This window comes from Gopherus flavomarginatus, chromosome 10, assembly GCF_025201925.1.
Source record: "Gopherus flavomarginatus isolate rGopFla2 chromosome 10, rGopFla2.mat.asm, whole genome shotgun sequence".
In the NCBI taxonomy this organism is placed as follows: domain Eukaryota; kingdom Metazoa; phylum Chordata; order Testudines; family Testudinidae; genus Gopherus; species Gopherus flavomarginatus.
The window spans coordinates 43,169,257-43,193,122 of NC_066626.1; the positions used below are offsets into that span (position 1 = coordinate 43,169,257).

General features: G+C 41.5%; 1 protein-coding gene across 1 annotated transcript in view; it reads right to left on the minus strand.

The window, feature by feature from the left end:
* Positions 1-2,063: 2,063 nt before the first annotated feature.
* Positions 2,064-23,866, minus strand: part of MYO3B (myosin IIIB) — a 390,911-nt gene continuing 369,108 nt past the window's right edge. The window contains exon 36 of the mRNA XM_050916262.1: positions 2,064-2,625. The gene's annotated coding sequence lies outside the window, so the exon portion shown is untranslated. The remainder of the gene's footprint in view (positions 2,626-23,866) is intronic.

Here is a 23,866-nt window from a genome sequence, read left to right on the forward strand (position 1 = left end):
CCCACGTGGGCGAGAAAACTTTCCGTAGCAAACACGCCAGTGGTTTCCGAGCCCCTCCCGGCCCCGCATTCGGATCTCAGCGGCGCCCACCGCCTTTCCCAGCCGCGCGCGTGCTGCAGGGAGGGCGCGAGGTGAACCCGAGCGCCGCTCGCTCGCTGTTCCGGCCTTGCGAGAGTCGCGCTCGCGCTCCTTCTCCTCCGGCTCTGCTCGGCGGTGCAATCCCTTCGCCGTCCGCAGAACTAGCCCCTCTGATGCGGTCTCATCCGCGGGATACACAGCGGCCGCTCCGGACACATGCCAGACAAGGACGTTCATGACTATCTTGGCCAAACTTTAGAGCAGGTAGTGCCCTGCCCCTCCCTTCGCTCACATTTGTGTCACTGTTTCCCCAGGTAACTCGAGCCTCCCTGTAGCTGTCGGGTTCGATTGTATTCACGTTGCCAAGGAAGCCTTTTTAAAGGCAGCACACAGAGATCTTTATCTGGCTTTCCTGCAGAAACAATCACTGGCCTCTCAACGACTTCCAAGAGCGGTAGGGCTTGAGTTAGATCGGTTTCTTTGAAGGGATTAAAGTGCCAAGTCCTCTCCCACGGCTCCATATTGAGTCCTGGGGAGAAGTATGGGCTCCCGCTGCTCCCCCCCTCCGTGACACTGACCCCCTGAGGCTCTTCCCTGTCACTTGTAAATGCTTCGTCAGATCGATACTATGGAAATGAGTACAACAGTCCCAAGCCTTTAAATCGATTCAGCCCCTTTGCTGATGTTCAAGACTTCTCTGCCGTGTATAACCTAGAGATAAAGACGCGTCCAACTTGGTGAATTATTCGGGGAAGCTGACATCTGAGTCTGTTTGAAATGTATAGTTTTAGGGCGGTCATTTCTTGTTGTCCTCACTTGATAGCAGAGGGCGAGGAGGAGCTGGTAATTACTGGTCTCCAGCACCCCTGGTTAGGATGGTAACAGCTATGACAAACAATCGAAGAGCGCCGTAGTGGGACACATGAATTCCAAAGCAAACTTAAAACCAAATGCTGGCGGTGCCTTGCGTGTGATCTCTCCTCCCAGAGAGTTGCGAAATGTTTACATCTGATTGGAACCATGCGAGTGAATGCAGCAGCTCCAGCGATCCAACAATAGAGGCATCGAATCGCTGGAGATCAGAGGCAAGGCGCTCACTGTGGGCCGTCCCGCTGGTCCTTTGGGGGCTCCGGGATATTTCAGAGAAGGCTTTTCCCGGGTGACTTGAACACGCACACATGCTACATGTCAGTGCTCGGGGCTCCTTGGACGCAGCCAGGGGAAACCTACTTCCCCTTTTGTTTAGGCAAGGGACAGAAACGCACGTACATCCCGTTTTACTCCAGAAGCAACACTCAGGCCAGAACAAGAGATTAGAGTCGCCGTGACACAACACACAATGGAAAGATCCCCATTCCTGCCCATTCTGATAACACGTACATTTCCTGGAGATGTAACAAGCGAACCACCCACGCCAGGCTATGTCACTTTCACCGTCCCTAAACTTCTACAAGTTTGATCTGATTTCTGTCGAGATCTTTTTCACGGGTGAATTGTATCTTTGATTGAGGGGTAATTTGAATAATAAAATTCAGAAACGAAATGGAAGTCAAAGGTACAATGTTTAAAGCAATTGAACGCGCCGGTGTTTCTCTTTCCCCTTCACATAAATTATTTCTCCACGTATTTTGAACATCTAGAACGATTTGTTACATTGCAAAAAAGTTAGTAGAAAGTTGGATTAAGTTCTCATACGGAATCCATACCTCGGATGCCATTAACTCCGCATGGATGGAAGCAATTGACTTAAAAATCGAGGGGGAATTTCTAGTTTTCGGAACAAACAATGGGCCGAATAATGAAATGTGCCTCAGTAATTTTCTGTACAAATAATTAGCTTTCAAACTCGCAGCATTTCGGTCTCCTGAAATGTATTCTTAATGAAGTGATGTTAAGAGCTGTCATTAAAAATGCAGGACTGGAAGATCAAAGTACATATTTATTTTAGAAATTTGTTTCAGTTATCAGGAGATACAGGTATCAAGGCCAAATGTCAATTGAGTTACACAAAGCACTGTTTTCACGAGAAATGGGCTGCTGCTACATCCTAATGTAAAGAGACATCAAAGATCAGGAACAATATATGAACCAGCCCTTATAAGAGGCAGAATTGACTAGGATTCCACAGCCACAAAAAAACCAAAACCCACCCAATGTAGGGGTAGAAGAGGGTCAGTCCAACCCGTTATTATCTGGGTTACAGAGCTAATACGTATGCTGCAGTATATACGCAGATGAAACATGACACTTTACATAAACTCAAATTCCACCGCATAAGGACTAGGCTGTAATAGCGGAACGGAGTTTTAAAGCAGCAAGGGCTAAGGCCAGACCCAGCTGGGAGACGGCAGCTGCAACTTGTCCCAGTGTGGGTGTATTTCTCTCCCTGTGGATGGCTGCAGCCTGGTGTAGGGACCACAAAGAGAAGCGGCAAAGCGAGCCCTGCAGGAGGCGATCTCCCGGACCAGCAGAAGAGTGGAGCCGTGGGAGTAGTGCGCATTCACACGTCTTCCCCAGCTAGCAGAGAGAACCGTGAACCAAGGCGATCTGTGGAAAGAGAGGAAAGGTGGGGGAATGTCCTGTAGCACACCCAGAGATCAGACACACTAGCAGTGAGTTAGCTTCAAACAGTGCATTGGGGACAGGCATTTCCATGGAGTGAGACTCCATGTGTCAACAATACACCCCACGTACTTCATAAATAACCTAAGTGGCGGCCCCCGTACTGCCCTGCCCAGGCAGGCTGGTCAGGGCTCTAGCAGCCTCTTGCAAAGACAGCCTCACCCTCACTCCACAAAACCCCTCCTGTCTTGTCTGAAATGCTCGCATTTCCCACCTCTGTCTTACACCGTGTTCCTGCTTTGTTAAAGGTGCTTCAGGCTACTGGGCACTGGAGCTAGAGAACAGCACACAAAGCTAGTGAAGGGCATCTGCCAATATCCTCAGTGATCTACAACAAAGTATTCTTCAGCGGGCCTTTGAAATCCTGCTCCAGCAGAAAGCTCCCATTGTTCCCAACCTTCAGTGTGGAAGAGATCAAACTTTATCCTCTCCAGCTGGAACTATTACTCCCCGCTCCCTCTGCAATCCGATATCCTCTGCGTTACCTTTGAGGTTTGAGGAGGTTTGTGGATTTAAGGAAAAGTCCAGGGTACAAGAAGCAGTTGCTCTTTAACTCCTGAACACCTGACCCAAGAACATACCGCCTATGGTAAGTCAAGCCCAGTGACAGAGCTCAGAGGGTTTGGAGAAACTGCTCCAGAAAGAGAGTTCTGCCCTAAACAAAAAGCTTTTCTAAATAAAAGAAGCATTTAGTAAAAGTTACTTTCCTTTGTCTACTGCTAGTGCCCTGTCTCTCAGGCTAGTGCCAGTCAGGAGTGTCCCGAAGAAAGGTTCAGAGCAGTGTACTCTGATTGGCACAGTAGCTGGAGTCAGTCCCATACTTTAATATTATGTTTTCAACACAGGCTCCATTTCATAATCAGGCCTGTCACTTTAACAGAAACTGCTTCAAGAAGACCTGAGGATGCACTGAAAGAGGAGCAGGAGGATTCAAAAGTGCTGGATCTACAATGATCAAAATACCACTCCTTGGAGGACTGAACCTAACAAAGTGGCAATTATAGTTTAAAAAAAAATCAGAAAATTATGCATGCATAATATTGCCAGCACTGGAGGCTGCAACCCTCAGAACAAAGCATAGTCGGCAGCTGCAACCTTGAGCTGCAGAGAAAGTGAATAGGGAAGTATTATTTATCCCTTCACAAGAACCAGGGGTCAGACAATGAAATTAATAGGGAGCAAGTTTAAAACAAAACAAAAACAAACAAACAAACAGGAAGTACTTCTTCACACAACACACCATCAACCTGTGGAACTCATTGCCAGGGGATGCAGTGAAGGCCAAAAGTGTGACTGGGTCCAAAAAAGAATTTGCTAATTCACAGAGGATAGGATATTAACCAAGATGGTCAGGGATGCAACCCCATGCTCTGGGTGCCCCTAAACCTCTGACTGCCAGAGCTGGAAATGGGCATCAAGGGATGGATCACTGTCCTGTTCTGTTCACTCTCTTTGAAGCATCTGGCACTAGCTGCTGTTGGAAGACAGGATACTGGGCTAGATGGACCATTGGTCTGACCTAGTATTGCCTTTCTTATGTTCTTAAACTATTCCAGAATAGCTCCCTGTGTGCACATCCTATTCAGGGACAAAAGTCACTTTTTTCTAGATAATTACTTTTTTAGAAAGAGCCTCCACCTTTTCTCCCCACGTGGGTAGGCTCTGCTTCTCAGTTAGCCCACTAGGGTGAAATACTCACCCCCATGTCTAACTCAGGCACAACACAGTAATGACAGACCCAGACAAACTATTAATTATTGTGAAAAGCATCCCCCACAATTGTTACGCTAGGATACAGTATGGATTGGAGCAAGTCTAATGAGGAAATGAAGTCCTCTGTTCACATGTTTTTGGTACATTAGCCTACAGGGTTTGTTTACAAGATCTGGCTATCTGGGAAACAGGTTTGATGCAGTTGTACCTCTAGAACCTTAACTGTGTGCAATTTGCATCTTGCGATGGGACAAAAATAAAAGCAAGACTAAAGTTTTCTATAAAGTCTCAAGTCCACTTAAACATGACACATTTTTCCTTCAAACAAAGGAAAAGTGCTAAAACATATCGAGACTGACACAGAGCAGAATATACTGAGGATTTTGAGGCTTGCATTATCATTTTCCAACCAAGGTTTGAATTTCACATAGTTTAATGTAGTGTTTCCCAAACCTTTTAAAGCTAATCTGCCATTCAAGAAAATAAAACCATTTGTACCCCTGCTACAACCTTGCTATATGTTGTTAATGACCTAAGCATTTTAATATATACATCTTCTGCACTATCCCTGGCTCGTCTTTTACTCTCCCTCTCCTTGCCTTTTGGAAACATTGATATAGATTTTCATAATATGATACTTCCTCTCATTTTTTCCACACTTTAATGAGCAGTGAAAGAGTTAACATTTAAAGTATCATCACTAGCATCCAAGTTAGAGCCCAATGAAATTTATGAGAGTCTCTTCTCAGAGCTATTGTTTCAAGCTCTCTGGAAACTCAGGTCGACCTTGCTACATCGGTTATACCTGCTTCACATTTTAAAGATTTTCTTCACAACCATAACAGCTAGAAATTTATTGAAAGAAAGAAAGAAGCAAGCAAGCATGTTGAGACTCTAGACAACAATCAAGAGATTTGTCTGTTGATGTCCTTCTTGTCCTCACATTTGAGGAAACACTGGATAAAAAACATGATTTTTTTAGCTGCATGATTAGTTTGGGTGAGATTGATAGGGATCATTTCATTTTACAGGCACAGATAAACAAACACTAACCATCTACTTATATTTCATTATTCACTGTGTAATGTGGTTATGTCTTAACTAGACAGCAAATGTAAGATCTAAAAACTGGATCTGCATGGTCATTCATTTTGGTTACTTAGTACATTTATTAACAGATTACACAGCTGTTTATGCTGTGTCTCAAAACTTCAAACAACAAAGTTTAAATGGAAATAACATATGATCAGTCAGAACTTTAGTATCAGGTGGATCATCTAGTTGTCAAACTGTATCTATTTGACTGAATCAGTTATTCAAACTTAATAATAAAACATACATTTGTTAATGGATGACCAAGTTATGTTACAAATGCCGAATGCTTGCTGTACCAAATCTGTTCTAATGACAACAGAGCTACTTTCCAAATAGCCTGTTCTTCAAAGACTACTGAAGAAGAGAGCACATCAAATCCATGTTTTTTCTTGCAAGGTACAATAGCTATGTAACTTCAGCTATTGTACCTTGCATGAAATAAAACATGGTTTTGATGTGATATAACTGCAGCAACTATAATTTACAAGAACTATCTCCCTCCTCTCCCTGATCTCTGTCCACCCCCCAAACAAAAACCAGACTAAACCAAAAAACCCAGCAGGACTGTGAGGGGCAGATCAGGGGAAAAGATGAATAGGAATCTGGTCAGGGGACCAGAAATGTGGTGGGAGGGAACCGTTGTCTGAGAACAAAGGCAAAATCATTTGAAGGGCTACTTTTATACCTCTCTCTTTCATACCAGAGGTGAAACTAAGCCAGTGTGACGTACCAGACCGGCTTCCCCAGGCAGCAATTTAAAGGGCCTGGGGCTCCCAGCAGTGGCTCTTTAAATCGCCACCCAAACCCCACTGCCAGAGGTCCGGGGTAGCAGCAGTGGGGCTCTGGCGGCACTTTAAAGGACCTGGGACGGTAGCAGCGGCCAGCTCCCTGGGCCCCTTAAATCGCTGCGGGCTCCAGCAGCGGGGCTTGGGTGGCGATTTAAAGGGCCTGGAGCTCCGGCCATCACTACCACCCCAGACCCTTTAAATTGCCACAGAGCTCCACTGCTGGAGCCTGTGGAGATTTAAAGGGCTCGAGACGGTAGTAGCGGCTAGATACCCAGACCCTTTAAATGGCCCCCAAACCCTGGGGCTTCTAGCCGCCTCTGCAGCTGGTAGCTCCGGCAGTGATTTAAAGGGCCGCCACTACTGCAGCTGGAGCCCGGGGCCCTTTAAATCGAGATTTAAAGGGCCTGGGGCTCCAAAGGCTTTGCCTCTTCTGGTTGAGGGCCCCCTGCTCAGGACTCTGACTTACCAGTAAGTCTTTTAAGTTACTTTCACCCCGATCTACACACGTACTTACTTTCCAAGTAGTACTTTCCATATAGTGTTGCACTATATATATATAAAGTGCAACGCTAAGGCAATCGTGCACCTGAATGTTGGTAGTTTTAAAACTGGCATGCTCCTTTCCACACCAGTCAGTCAGGACACAGGAAAGCTCTCCTTATCAACCAACGAAGAATTTTATAATTTACAAAAATGTACAAATTATTCCCAGAGTCTGGGAGTCAGAGTAATTTAAGAAAATAAAAGAGCCCATCACGACCATGATTCCAAATCAGCCCCACAACTGCTGGAACATCCAGCAGTGCAACCAGCCACAGGGCCATAAGAAGTCAACTAGAAAGCATATTCACATACCCAGATGTTACCAGAGAACACATTCTAGTGCTCGGTATATGGGTACTGCAGCTGTCAAGCAATCTCTGTGTGTAGCCACTGGTACTAACTAATATTGGGGCATATGTGATTACCACCATTTGTCTGGTTAATGACAGAGGATTGTAAAAAGTACTAGTCCCTTCAAACCTCTCCCGGCCAGCATTTCAGTTCAGGGCCTCCAAGAAGGTTTTTGTGAAATATCAGTTAGATTTATGAAATGGACTGAACTCCTCTTATCCAACTGGACAGGTTTTTACAATGTTTGATTTTTAAAACCGCTCCATTTAGAAAATCTCTTACGAAGTACGTGGTGGGTCTTCTGAATCACATCATGTTCTGAGGTCTTCTTATTCATTCGATGTAACACATAACTCAATACATAAGGAATGTGAAAACTTAAATTATTCAATGTGCTGTAATGATAATTTTTAAAATTGTTTTTCTATAAACAAAACAACAAAATTTTATATAATGGTGAAGACTTATATAACACCTTTCATCTTCAAAGTGCTTTACAAACATTAACTAAGTTTCACACCCCCCATGACACAGGGTTAGCCGTCATCTCCCATTTAATGGATGGAGCAATCAGGGCAAAGGATTTAAGTGACTTGACCTAAGACACAGAGGGAGTCAGTTACAGAGTTGGAACTAGAACTCAGGAATTCCTTGGCTTCTAGTCTGTATTCAAGTTACTAGATTGTACAACTCTTCTAACCCATTTTTCTTGATAAAAGATTTCCACTCTTGTTTGAAACATGGAACTCCAGAATTAATTAACAATGATAAGGAAGTATGTATTGAGAATTTTACCTATTACTACACCTGGCCTGCCATTCACAGGCTGAAGCAAGCAGGATCATCCTACATTTCACTTAGCTCTTAAACTAGTCCCTATTGCTCAGTCCCAAACTGGGTTGGATGTTGGGAACTTCATAGGAAGAAACAGACCATGGAGCAGCCAGCATAGCCATCACATGACAACTACTCCAGTCTAATGGCTGGGGTAGTTTCCATTGCCTAATAGTCCCTCTCTGTCAGAAGGAGTGGTGGGCCTTCTGGCCTTTACCCCTTGGTCTAGTCCTGCACCACCCCCAAATCCCCTGTATGACAATATGCATCGAGTCCCAAATCCTATCCCCCTTAGCAATAGGAACCAGACATGTTTTATGGCAAGAGTGCCTTCTGTACCCAGAGAGCAGAGGACAGGCTCTGCTTTTACAGGACCACGTTTATTAACAAGATATACTTGTGTAGTCCTCAGAACAGAGAATCAAGGCTAAACTGTGACTTTGAGAGACAGGTGCACTGGGAAGTGGAAAGGCAGAAGGGCAGCATCAGAGTGGCAGTGACTGGTGACATTCTGATTATGGAGGGCAGATGCATTTAGGGCACTGGGAGAACGTGCCCCAGTGCAACAGCTACATTTAGTCTGCCTCCTAAAATGACCCAGTGTGGTCATTTAAATTTCTATCCATGGGGATTTCTAGGGTGTATCTGAAAGCTGAATTTAACCCATTCTTTATGTACAACAGTCGAACCTCACTAAGGCTACGTCTTCACTACCTGCCATATGGTGGGTAGCAATCGATTGCTCGGGGATTGATACATCACGTCTCATCTAGACGCGATATATCGATCCCCGAACGTGCTTATATCGATTCCGGAACTCCACCAACCCGAACGGAGTTGCGGAGTCGACATGGGGAGCCGCGGACATCGATCCCGCGCAGTGAGGACGGTGAGTAATTCGATCTTAGATACTTCGACTTCAGCTACGTTATTCACATAGCTGAAGTTGCGTATCTGAGATCGATTTTCCCCCGTAGTGTAGACCAGCCCTAATTTACAATGAATAGGCGACTCATTGCAAATTACTGATGTTTGTTTGCAAATGATCAAGTAAACAAATAATAAAAAAGGAAGGGATACTGCCTTAGTAAAGATAGTGTATATCAACAAACTATCAAATATTATTTTAATTGCTTATAATACTATACAATGTAGCAGTAAACGTATTGTAGTTCATTTAATAACATAATGAAACTGTAGCAATATGAGACCTGACAACAGCCTTGTAATTGTAATAGGTGTTGAGTCTGCTGTTGTTGAATGCAAACAATATATCTGGATTGTATTGTCAGTCCTAATCTCCTAGTCCTTAGGCCTTGTCTACACTGCATATGCCTTGCGGAACCAGCTGTACCAGTACAGATATACCAGCAAAACCCCATACTGTAGACTCAGTATATGCCAACAAGAGTTCTTCTGCTGGCATAGTAACACCACCTCCCTGAACAACATTAGCTATGTTGACAGAAGCACTTTTATGTTGGCACAGTTGCATCTACATTGGGGTTTTTCCTGGCATAGCTATGTTGGCTAGAGGATGTGGTTTTTCACACCCCTGACCGACATAGCTATGTTGACCAAACTTTGTAGTGCAGACCTGGCCTTTGTCTGCAAGGGGCTAGGAAAACTACCAAATATCTTGTGATGCAGTGCAGTGACTCTAATACCAGAATGGCTCAGCTCTGTCTACAGTAGCACTCAAACAATTTTTAACACCAGTTGATGGCAGCCAGGAAGAATCGGTGGTTGACAACCATTGTCAGCTTAAGGGGGAGAGGGGGAATATTAAAGCACAAGGAGTCACTCACCACAAAATTTACCTTAAAATGAAGAAGTAGGAGAGGAGACAATGGAGTAGAGAATTAGAGTTCTGTGGTCATTTACATGCTAACACCTAAACTTAACAATGAAAATTCTTCTCTTATTCAAAATGTCAGAATACAGGGCCAAACGCAGCAGTCTTATACAATCAACATTCTCGCTGAAGCCAATGGGAGTGTTGCCTGAATAAAAGCAGAGCAGGGACCTCATGCTTTGCTGCTTTCTTTTATAGCCATTGCTACACATGCTAAGTATATTTGGTATATTGAGTGATTCAGGAAGAAGCTCTTCTGTAGTGTCAATGATTCTTTTTAATGAGATATAGTTATCGGCTGATTTATGAAGTTCTCTTGCCAGTTTTCATTTAGTTGTTTCTAATTTAAGAATAAGATAATTTACCTTCTAGAAGCAAAACAATGTTTATAAGGGAACAGAGTAAACACAAAATCCCTCCTAAACCAGAGGTTCAGAAATGCACATAGTGCATTTTGGGATGGTTCTTCCTAACATCAACAGAGAAATTGGTTCCAGCAATGTTCACAGCCCCAGCTATTACATTCTACTGCAGACACCCAAGAGAAAGCATTACATTTACAGTTTTATCTAGTTTTCCATATTAGGCTAGTGTTACCTTATCTGAAGACTTTAATATAGAGAGAGACAAAGGAAAATTTCTGCCTCAGTTTTCCAATATCCTTGTGACCTCCTACTGGGCGATCCTATGCTCGCTGTTAATTGAGATACCACTGCTGCTCCCTACTTTATAGTCCTAGCTGGGATTCTGATCACAGTGTCTATAAAACTAGCCCCTTCCTCTGTTCACTGGTGCCATTCCAATCAGCTAATCCTCAGATGACCAGTATTTTCTCTCACACACTGAGAGTAGTACCCTTTATAAGGCACGGCATATGTATAAGTAGAGATGCTACAGCCTATTTGCAGTGCACAAAGCACCAGACAGGAAGGGCTGGAGCAGGCAGGGAACCTGGGGTACAGATAGGACTTAAGCTGGGAGAAGACCCAGGATTAGGGTTGGGGCTGACAAACCAGAATCCCCGGCAAGAAGCATGGAATGGGATGTGCTGGCTGGCTGGGCAGTACTTATCAGCTATACATAGCAGAAGCCCAGCTCCCTTGTAGTTAAGGTTGTGTATCACTTTCTGTTTAAAGATGGGCTCTTCTAAGTGATCTAAAATCTGCTTGCTTAACTGGATTATCTTGAAATGCAATGTATCTCATGGGGGTGCTGGGTAATCCAAGTCTGAGGTCGTTTGAACATGGAGTTCCTGAGATATAGCCCTCCTTAAAAACCCAGAATTTTACCAAATCATGTTTCTTATCATGTTTTTCTGCCCATATCTGGGCCTTAAACTGTGGCTGTGATCCTCCCCAAACTGATCTCAGTACTTTGGGATTTTTCTCCATTACTGCCTGGCACTCCTACTTTGGGGAGAGGGGGTTACATTAAAGAAGTTATTCTGGGGGGCACATCTCTCTGGGTCCCCATGTGCGATGGGTCCTAGGGGCCCTGCTCCTCTGAAGGGATCTGAGCTCTTCTCCCTCTGAGCCCCTCTCCTTGCCCCCCATGTATGAACCAGGAACTAGGGGCTTGGCCCCTTCTGGGGGTGGTGGTGTCTGAGCTCCTCTTTCTGGACCTTGTGTGTGAACCATGATCCAGGGGGCCCTGCCCCTCTGCAGGGGGGAGTATTTAAGTCCTTCTCCCTGACTCTTCCTGTGAGTCATCCTTCTGGGTGCAGAGCTGAGAACAGACATGCTTGCTGCATAGCACAGGTTCATAAGCACTGACAGAAAAGCTACATGTATGTGCTCTACACTCGAACACTAAACCCACTTTACAGAAATACACTTGCTAAATGTTACAATCCCTCCACCACATATTACAACTGCTTCCCCCTTATCCACAAGATTTCATCTAACACTATACTTGCCCATCATTAAATACACAGACCTCATATCCCACCTCACTGCTAATAAACCCTATGGCAAGTTGACACCAGTGTACTGCTACTGACAACCTGCAGAATTCAGTGCTGAAATGAGGAATATTGGGTTTCTCAAGGTGCACAGACACTCTTTTCTTTGATCACACACACACAAGGTGAGGGGCAGTGGAAAGAGGGGCTCTCACACCTCCCCCAAAGGAGCAGCCCCCCAGATCTCTTCTACCATAATCACAGCTCTGCCAACCTTCTCTAACTAATTCCTCCACCATTCATACAGCTTAAACACAGTGAATGCAACTGGAGTGCATGCAGATAATTCTCAGGGGGTGCTGCCAGCTCCAGGTCGGGAAAAGTTATGGTTGCACTGGCATGTATCTTAACTCTGGATTACCTAGTTTTCAGATATTTAAGATCGCATTACTTTAGTTCTTTATTTCCTGGTTTTCAGAGGTTTGAGTTTAGCTGAGCTCGAAATAGTAGAAGGGCACAAGGCATCACAGGGCAACCTCAACCTTCTTAAACAAGTTTTTGGGCATTTAATTTTTTCCTTGCTAGCTTACTCAACATTCCTAAAGCCACTATGTTATGATTTATTGTATATGAATTATTTTATAATTCACAATATTTTATTGAATATATTTTTATTAATTATTTTGTAATTCACAATCTCACATCATGTGCGGTTGGATGGTTCAGAGGACTGGTAACTCACTGTGGAGCTTTTCACAGGACTGAATTCAGGTCAGAGCAGTAGGGATGGAAAATCATTACCACATGACAGCTATTCAGTGGCCTCCCTACATGCAATGAATTTCAATCCTGTTAAACATCACAATTTGCAGACAGTTCCAGATGAACTAAGAACTGAATGGAAACTCATAGGATACTGAGAACAAATGTGTACTGCTACTTTTCATACTGCACTTGATCTGTGATCAAACAAATTTTGAGAGTCTAGGAATCACTTATCAAGTATTTTCTTCAAAATTCACCAAACACTTATTATTTTTAATAAAAATACCAGCCCCTGCCATCCGTTTATTTGAGTGATTCAGTCAGACTGCAGGCAGGGACTGTGTATTTTACTGCATATGGTCTATAAAACACCTACTATAATTTAGGCACAGTACAAATAATAGTGTTTATATCTTTATCTAGGTACATCAGCTCTGGAAGGAATTTTTAGGGGAGGGACTAGCAGAAACAAAATTATATCTTCTGATCTTGTGATATCTGTGTGATTTTTTTTTGACCAGCCTAATTTGAAGGGGAAAAGATGTTTATGTTAGAGGGATCCAGGGGTATCCTCCTCCCCTCCCTTCCAGGCAATTTGTTTGAAAATGCTTGCCATTCAGTGCAACATGGTACATTCAACAGGGGCAAAATCATCCCTAGGAGGAATGGGTTTGCCACAGAAGAGAATGAATTCCATCAGAGAAAGCCTCATGCCCACCCCCAATGCATACAAATAGAAACACTGTGAATATGTTGGTGATAGCTATGTGACAAATCATGGAGCCATATGATAATCAATATACAACATATATGTGGAAGTGATATCTCTGTGATAAATTGGAGAAGGATGTGATAACTTTATGTATCACATTCTTGTACAATTTCTCACATACCTATGATTAAATCATTTGCCCACTATTCCATCTCTCTGGAACACCAACAGCTACCACCACTTGGCAGTACCAAACAACCACTATTTTTAAAATTAAACTCTCTCTGAAATATTTCCTCCTTCTCCATCCAATGCTGGAATTGCCCCCAAACTCACACTCACTCATGGTCTAAGACACACAAGATTCTATCCTAAACTGGTAACAGGTTGTTAAAATGTCATGACTTCAAATTCCAATATCTTGTGGCCTTGCAAGCCTAGGTGAAAGAACATTTTCTTCTTACCACCAGAAAGGGGAGATTTCCACCCCTTCCAATGGGACCTAGGACCTAGCTTGGAAGTCCTGATATCAGATTTTAATGCCATGGCAATTTTATGTTTAAAAAAGCTACTTAAGTTATTTTTTAGAGGTGTTTTACATTTTATTGTTCTGATTTTGCATTGTCTTTGATCTTGTATATTTGGCCTCATGGTAGCTAAGTTACTAGACTTTATAGGTAGAGTGATACAAAAAATAGTCCCAATATTTAAAAAAAAATCTCCAAAGCATCTCTAAGAGAGTGTTTCTCTAACATATGTGGCATGTGGAACTTGTAATATGGCAAAAGGGCTTTATCACAGCACTTGTTAAGGATAACCTTCATAGCTCACTTAAAGGTTACGTCTATACTATGAGGCAGGGGTGTGATTCCCAGCTCTCACCAAGCTAGTGCTGTAACAAGAGCAATGTAGCTGCAATAGTATGGGCAGCAGCATCAGTGACATGGACTGGCTGCCCCAAGTACACACCCATAGGGTTCAGGTGGCTTTGTACTCAGAGTGGCTAGCCTGTGCCCATGCTACCATTGTTACACTATTCTCAGAGGAGAGCTAGCATGAGTATGTGTATGTAAGCTGGGAATCACCCCTCTATCTCATAGTGTGAATATAGCCTAAATGTCTTCTATTTGCTCCCTCCTTTACCCCAATCTTCTCATCTTTTCTCTCTCATATTCTATTGTTTCTTCCTGCCTTTTATCCACTCCCACCTGTCTCTGTACCCGCATGATCCTGGAATCTACTCAATTTTCCATTCAATCACCAGAGATCACCAACAATGCTTTGTCCATCTCAACCGAGTCAACCCCTAGAACTGTCTCCCTCTTTGCAACCCCAGAAACTGGATACTACAGTGAAAGGCATTATAGGAAGCCCTATGATATAATAGAAATAGTTTCCTCTCTCAGAGGTAACATTTAGTATGCTGTTCTGTTGAGCTCAGGGCAGCAGAACGAAGCAAAAATATGGCTGCCACTATCTCATTGTGCTGAGAGGAAGGAAGCCATCCCCACATTTGTAATCCATCCTCTTTTGAAATGAAATAGGAGATGGTAAAGTCATGGCCATTTTGATCTCAGATTCCCCCTTTTCAGTGAGAAGGAAAATGAGGCCTTTCTTTCCTCAGTTCAGGAGGCTGATGCCATGACTGAGTTGAGCATAAAAGAGGAGCAAAGCACAGAGTTAGCGGTAACACTGAAGATTCCCAGGGAAGTCCTCAAAGAACCTCCAGAGCCATAGTCTACAGTTCAAGAACATCCCAAAATAGAGAAGTTTAGCCTTTAACTCTGTCGAGTCAGCACCTATCATGAGCACTACATTCAGCTGAAAAATTCACATCACTATACTTTCATCTGGTCAGCAAAAATTTCAGATATTGAATGAGAGCATCGTTTCTCTTTATCAAAGCAGTGCTAATATTTGTATCCTCTAGATTTCTGCCTGCAAATCAAAAATAGGCAGCTTTGAAATGTAAAATATTTATGCACTAGCTACTCAAATTTCTCTCTGAAAAGAGGTAATATTATCGAGCTACTAGACAGTTTCTAATATATAAAGCCTTATATATTTTCCTCTCGTTTGGTGGTTTGATGATAGGTGCTCTCATCTTCTGAAAATCTGGAACATTTAGCATTTTGTAAGTTGGCCCCAAATCACTTGTCACTTTTGAAAATCATGCCTACCATACCCTCTTAGTTGTAAGATAATTTTCTGAAAGAAATTGCTCTCTGAAAATCGTTGGAAATTTCCATCCTGAAGAGAAAATATGCAGAACATATTGAGACTTGAAGCTCAATAAAGGCAGAAGCTGAGTTTGTAACATACCTAGTTTAACAATCCATGGCTACATATGCACTCAAGTAGTGTCAGTTAATGCTTCCAAATGTGGCCTCACAAGCCCTGTACTTGAACCAAAGGAGAATCTGCATTAGCCTTGTAAAAGCAGTATTGGTTCTTTGTATCCTCTTTGTAGGCCAGACACTAATGTAGGTCTTTTCAATTAAATGGAGGTCCACACACACACACAGATAAATTTCAGTGTATTGGAGAGGAGGATCAAGCTTTAAACTGTAAATCTTACACTATTTTCTCTCATTAATATGAAACCACAGTGCATTTTTCTGCGACAAATTCTACTGTGCATACATTTCTTTCAGTTTTAGCCCCAATTAATCTCTGCGTAGCATTATATGGAATATAATTTCACATTGTGAAGCATGGTGCAAAACTATGTGACTCTAGAATAAATTGTTCTAGAAAGACAACATGTTTTACCCCATCATTATTTTTCTAGGCTTTTGTTACCCGTACAGAAAGAAGCCATACTTTCTGGGCTGCCTTAACTGAAATGATCTGTGAGTAGAGCAAATGAAATTTGCAAGATTTGTTTCTGTTGTCACTATTAAATTTCATATGTGTAGCTATCTAGAGAATGTGTTGTATTTCTTCTAACTTGAAAAGAGGTTTCTGTTTTATTGTTGCAATTTATTGAGGGCAAACAATCTGGGGCTTGTAATAGGCCTGTAGGCAGAACAAAGCCCTTGTCAAATGGAAGGGGTGGCTGCTCAGCTGGGTATCATGTAAATGTGCAAAAAGAACTGTTCTGTTCAAAGACACTAGACATGCTTTTTAAATATAACATCTCTCATATAATTGAAGAGCTGCCATTTAACTATTGTGTTGGAAATGTTAATTTAAAAAAAATTAGCTCAAGAAAACAAATAGAGCAGCAATTGTATATTTTTATAAGATCTCATGCTAAAAAACAAAAACTTGTGTATCACTTAGGTTTGTATTAGATCTCTGAGTCTTATATGAACCTAAAAAGGCAGCTCTCTTGGCATTTTAGATAATTATATTACGTATATTAGGATAAGTTCATTGACTGATCTATTCATCTGGGCAGATTGTTTGAACCTTATCTGGTGCAAGTATGTCTTTTTAATAAAGCAGGTCATTTTGACTTTTCCTTTGACAGACACTTGTGTCTCAAAAACCAAGTCAATTTCTCATTCTGCCGTTCATTTAAGATTTCTAATTACGTGATTCCTTTGGAAGAACTGAAATTAAAATGACAGATAAAGATAACAATGTAATAATAGGCATTTTGCTTGCAGTGGTCCACTTGAGCTGAAAGAGATTCCACCCCTCCTCTTCCTTTTGAAACGGATAATCAGGACAGTGTAATCGATTAGATTTTCATTTTAACTTTTCCTAATGTTTCTGTACTTTACTACTTGGCGAAGACAATTGGGACAGATTTCTTTATTTTTTCCTCTGGCCAAAACCTCAACCCCCCCCATGTTCCAAACTGTTACCACTGAAGAGTTTATTAAATGGCTGAAAGAGACAGCTGGTCCCACCATCTGTTAAAATTTTTCAGGGGCCAAATGAAACAGATTACACCTTTAGCCATGCCAAGTCTTCCGATACCCCCTTCCTCTCTCAGCCTGCGGAGGGCTAATCTGAATTTCACACTCTGATTTTGCTATTGCTAATGTCTGAGCTTCTTATGTGTGCTTCTCAGAGTTGCTTGCATTACTTCTCTTTTCAGTAACAAAAGCCATCCTCTCCTTTCAACCAAGTTCATTTGCAATCAATGGAATACTGGTTCTACAATTTCCTTTGCAGAAAAGACAGCACCTTGAAGGAAACCCACAGAGAACTAATATCTGACTTTTTGGAGAAACAGCGAGGAGCAGGAGTATGTTTCTGTTTCTGTTGTTTTAGAACCACTCTATAAATGCTAATAGAGGTAATTCACATTTGCCAGCAAAGACATAGTCTGCAACACTGCAGGTGTGAGGGGGTTGAAACAAAAGGGATGCTAACCCTAATGGTATTTCTTGTCATTAACAATTCTTTGATGTTCACACTCGAGGTTCTCTTTTATCTTGTAGTTTTCCAGCTATCTTTGTTAACATGCAGTGAAACTGAACCTTCCCCCACCCCCACAGCCTTTAAAGACATCTGCAAAATGTTTATGCTAAGTTAGTTTCCATAGCATCTTTCAGTAACACACAGTGAAGCAGAATGAGATAAAGCTTGTAAGGTTATTATTAAAACATCAGTAAGTTCCTATCATTAAGTTGAAGGAGCAGATCAATAAAAAGGAACACTTAATGTTACTTTAATAAGGATGAGTTTCCTGTAACAGAACTGGAAATTAACTTCAGTGTAACTCAAGTGGTGCTTGTAATACAGCAGCTCTGATAAGAATAGTTTGTTTTACTTGTGCTCACTAACAATAATTGCAAATGTTTCGAATGTATTAGATCAATAAGTTCTTGTATTACAAAGCTTTTATAATAGAGCGACTTAAGGACATTTAGTTTTATAGAAGGGAGGGATTTCTCTATTGCTAAGCAGGCAGTGGCATTCAGCCAAAGAGCTGTAGGTGGAGTTTCTCCATGTCCATCTGTCTTTTCATGACCTACAGATGGTAAAACACTGTGTTTTTAAAAACGTACAACTTGGTACGATGACAGTAAAATGAAATGAACAATCAAGGCAAAAAAGACATCGTTCTAAACTAATGTGCAGTATCTCCAAACAAGTACTGTAGTACAATGCAGGAGGGTTTGTGCATGCTACAAACAGTGCCAGCATTTTGTTCTCATCTCATCAGTCACATCCTGTTAGATCAAGTCCCATTTTATCACTGTATGTTGCATTACATTGCAGTATGCTGTAATCTTAAATAAGTAACAAAATCAACACCCCTTTTTCAAATGCTGATAACTATGTTATCAGCTATCAAAACTGCAGGTGTTGTGAAATCTTTATGGAGAATTTGCTTTTGTTGCTCTTTTAGAACTCAGTGTCTAATTGATTAATGTAGTCAAATAGTAATCTGTGCTTGGATAGTATAGTATGTGTAACTCTGAACTGGGATATACTTACAAGGCTCTGCCGCTATCAGTGCTAAATATCAAGAAGCAGGTAGTAAGCAATGCTAAAGAACTATCATATTCATTATTTACCTACTTTATATCTTATTTTACTTGATGTATGAAGGCAAAATACTAACATTGCACTAGTATTATTTTGTCCCAGGGTTTAGGTGAACAAAGTGATGATGGATTGAGTGCTCTGATCTCTGTTTATTGCAGCATAAGGCAGACTCAGAAACATTTATGGCAATTCGAAATATCACATTATCAGCAATTTCAAAAAATGAAAATGTTATTATTTTTTATTTTTGTTTTGTGGTAGTGCCTAGGAGTGCCATTTATGGATCTGGGCCTCATTGTGCTAGGTAGGTGCAGTGCAAACACCGAGCAAAAATACAGTCCCTCCTCCAAACACTTTACAATGTATGTAGGAAACGTTAAGTCTCTACATAATCTCCCACCTTAAATTGGGTAAATTTGGTGCTTACCAAAAAGAAGTACTAACACTGTCAGATATTGCATACATTTCCTCACATAGTTGTGCCAAAGCCCGTCATTCCTAATCTATATCATCCCTTCTGTTTCAGTCAAGGGCTGTGACATAGCACTGCTTTTTCAGCTAATTCCTGATCCGCAACAATCTTCCTATTTCAGTCCTGGCTCCCATGTAAACCCTTATAATGCAGCTCAATCAGGTTAGCAATACTCCAATTCCACACAGCCCTGCCAATACATTTACTATCCAGGCGTGCCACATTCCTGCTACTCCAATTCTGGGCTTCTCTTGAGCAGAGATTCCAGTTGTGTCATGTAATGTGGCTTGTGATCAGGTTTTGTGATATTGGCTGGTATCATCAAGAGACTAAAATGAGGCCATCAAACTTATTTTCACTAGTGGCCTTGATTGGAATTTGGACCCAGGTCTCCTTCAGAAAAAGACAAATACATTAGTTTGTGGGCTCACCCTAGTACCTGTCTGGAGAATAGTTAATAGCACTTTACAATTGCTATAGGAATTGTTGCTTAAATTGTGTAATAGCTGTACACTCTCTCTGCAACTGAATAACAATGAGGCCTGCTAAACAAACAAATGAAATTTAATCTATTATTGGCATGGGTAACTAACATATAGAACCTGGTTCCTGGAAACATAACAGGTGGTTTTCTCACTAATTTCCTTTTAGGGCCTCCAACACCATGGTATCTGAGTGCTGTAGTAAACAGACCGCTGATGACAAGAGTACACATATGTTTGTTGTTCAGATACCTGAGGGATGCACACCTATGACAAAATGAAGTTCTAACAATTCTTAAGAAACTGCAGAGAATGAGTCTAAGATTCAACTTGTATTTACCAGTAAAGGGGTGTTAACTTTTATGAATCATTACCCCAAGGGAATGGAAAGACTCTCACTGACTTCCAGGGGCTTTAGATCAGGTCCAAAGGATTGTTCCCCAGCATTTTGGGTCTAAGAGGCATCCCATGCTGGGAATTCTGCTCTGCTTGCTGAGGAGTGACTTTTTCTCCTGGCTGAACATTTTGTTACAACAGCTCCACAGAGTGCCCTGTCTTAAAGGAAAAGAGTACCAACAAAATTTGTCTTCAATGCTAACAGGAAAATATGAGATTATTGACAATTATTTATTGCCAGGGATGAAAGATGGGGGTGGGTAACGGGTACATTTATTATTGCACAACACTGAGGTCTCTTGTGATCAATATTTGGTGTCAGAGCCACTGGGCTGGTTCTCACAAACTGATATTCTTATACCATAAGATGTATTCTTAACCGCATGTATTCATTTGTATTTGAGTCACTCTGATAAACAGATTGTCTTTCTGATTTATCCCATTTTAGTACTTTTAGGAAACGGGAAGGGCTTGTTTGCTATTTATTATTTAGGTCTCCACTAATATTTTTATAATGCAAATAGTAGGCATTCTTCAGTCAAGAGACCATGGGTATGCGCCCCTCAGAGGTAAAGAATTAACTCAGTTGGTTTTATGGCAGCCACAAAGGTGGCTGAAGAGACTCACTTGAGAGAGAGCTCCTGGCGCTCAACTCTATGCCAATAAAGTAAGAGCTTAGAACCGGTGACTGCTGTCTTCCATGTTGTGTTGACGCTCGAGGCAAAGCTAGAGTATCTCTCCAGGGTGCAAGCCTGGGCAGACGATATGGGCAGATATCAGGACCCTGCTCTTGGCATCACCGGCAAAATCCAGAAGTGAGGAAGAACTAATATATCTGGTACCTGATTCGCTAAAGGAATTGCCGGAAAGATACTAAAATATTAGTACCTGACCGCCTTCAGGGCTCCACTCCAGATTTTCTGTCTGAGTTTACTCTCATAGCCTTACGTTCTCTCAAATTCACCCACAAGGCAGTGGGGCTTTCCTGTCAGGGGCTGCTCCCTTAACCTTACCCCTCCCGGGCCACCCACAAAGCAGCAGGTTTGATGAGCCACAGGTAGTACCATCTACTCTCATTACGGTACTCTCATTACTCTCATTTTCACCTTTGGGACTGAATCTGATCTCACATCAGTTCCACTCTGATGTCACTTCACTGATTGTACTACTTACTGCTGATTTATAAAATGGAGAGATCAGAATTAGGCAGTTGGAATCTGAGCTCCAGTAAACAATTTCCCCTATGGAATCTAAGTAGGGGCTTGTCTATACAGCCCTGCAGTTCCGACTACAGGGATGTGAATGGCAGTGCACACCAAAGTGCTGCAATTCCCCCCTTGTGGATGCTGTGGGCAAGAACTAAAAGATACCTCCTTTGCACTAAAGTAAGTTTCTTCAAACAGGATTACATTAATGTGTACTAGGACCCTTTTAGTTCAATCCTGCAGCATCCACAGAGAGGAGTTGCAGCACAGTAGTTTGGTGCATACTGCTAGTCACAACCCTGTAGTCCAAACTGTGGGGCAGCAGAGCCATGCCCTAAGTTTAAGCATTAAACGTTTTAATGTTTAGGATGACAGAATTTGCTTTTGCTTAAATAGTAGCTTCCAAACACCCTGCAAACATGAATGGAGTAAGCCTCACAACACCATTGTAAGATAGGTAAGTTATTAGTGCTATCATCATCATCATCATCATCACATTTTACAAATGGTGAAACTCAGCATCCGGAAGATGCAGAGGAAGTTAGTGGAAGAACTGGTGACACAACCCAGATTTTCCAACTTCCAGCCATCTTCTTTAGCCACAAGACTACCTTTTCTCTCCCTATTCCAGATAGCACCATCCTTTCCCCCATATTATGTGTCTCCTGACTTGGACCAAAGAAGAAATTGTTGTGAGGACTCTCTATTTCCAACACCAGACCTCATTTCTGACAATAGTTATGTTTGGCTGACTATACTCACTTGCATGAAATCCGTAGCCTCTTCTCAATATCTGTTGGCAAGTGAGTATGGGGCTGAGCTCTGGGACCTTCTCCCTCACAGGCTCCCAGAGCGTGGGCTCCAGCTCGAGCATCTACACAACAATTTTTCAGCCCCAGAGCACAAGCCTCATGAGGCCAAGTCAGCTGACCCAGGCCAGCTGCGGGTTTTTTATCCCTGTGCAGACATACTTTGAGGGGCCTGGCTCAACACTATATTCAACACATTTCTTAAAGTGGGTGAAAATATAAAGTGGATGTAATTTATGCCTGCTCTGGGGCTCCTTTATAGTGCTAGAGTGGTGTAAATGGGTCAATGAGAAGCAGGCTGAAAATGCACAAACTAGAGGCACCATTATTTAAAATTAATCACCAAATGCATATTGCACTTTTTTTTTTGTCAGCACTGGGAGAAATTTTCATCCCAATATAACAGGAAGGCAGAAATTTTCCTCGTCATGGGCCTGCTCCTGCTCCCATTGAAGTCACCGGGAATATTGTCATTGAGGCCCCCATGCTGGGATTTATCTTTCATTCAACTCTTTGCCTGAAGATAAGGTTTTCTTATTTTATTACACATACTGTCTAACAATCTTTGAACTAGCTAGTTCACAACAAGACCTGTATTCTGCGCACTTTGAAGGCCCTCTAGGCAGCTGGTATTAGATATCAGCTCACCATTGCTGCTCACCGGAAGTCAAGGTTTCCCTCTAGTTTTCTTTCACCAATAATCTCTCTCTCTCTCCCCCTCCCTTTATAACTAGAGCTGTTTGGAAAATTTCCACTGAAATGTCAACATTTTGAAATTTGTTTTTATTCTGAATCAGAACAAAAATCTGACATTTCAAAATTTTGGAAATTTTTTGAGGCAGAACCATTGAAACATTTCATTTAGATAAAGAAAATTTTTTTAGTTTCAATAATGCAAAAATATCATATAAAATATCAAATACATTATGATTATGTTATATATCATATAATATTAAAATTAATATTTAAACAATATACATCAAAACTAAATGAATTGAAATGACATAGTGAAAACAAAGTGTTTCAACATTACTGAAATGAAGAAGTTGAAATGATTCATTTTGATTTTTCCCCATTGAAAATGTTGTCAAAATTGAAATTTCCAGCAAAGTGTTTTGATTTTGACAAAACTGAATTTTCCAGTGGAAAACTTCTGTCGAAAATGTTTCCACCAGCTCTATATATCACCTTTCTTGATAGCTTTTTCCTGTATCCTTTTCCCCATTTCCTTCTGACACTGGAGGACAAATGCATGTAATCTATTTGGCTACTGGAGAATTTGGATTGGGTTTCATAAACACTCAGAGCTAACTCCTTCAAACTCATTTTTATATTTTCACCTGTAACTGTAAAAACTCATACAAACAAACAGGGCCGATTAACTCTCCTGTGGACCCGGGAATATTAGATTTTTTGGGGCCCCTGTATACAAATCTTTTTCCTAATTTAAAACAAAATGATTTCAATTAAAGCATTGAGGCTACTAACGCTATACTAAACTTGCCTTTTAATTAGGGCTGTCAATTAATCATAGTTAACTCACGTGATTAACTAAAAAAATTAATCGCAATTAATCAGTTTTAATCGCACTATTAAACAATAGAATACCAATTGAAATTTATTAAACATTTTGAATGTTTATCTGCATTTTCATATATATTGTATTCTGTGTTGTAATTGAAATCAAAGTGTGTATTATTTTTTATTACAAAAATTTGCACTGTAAAAATGATAAACAAAATAAATAGTATTTTTCAGTCCACCTCATACAAGTACTGTAGTGCACTCTCTTTGT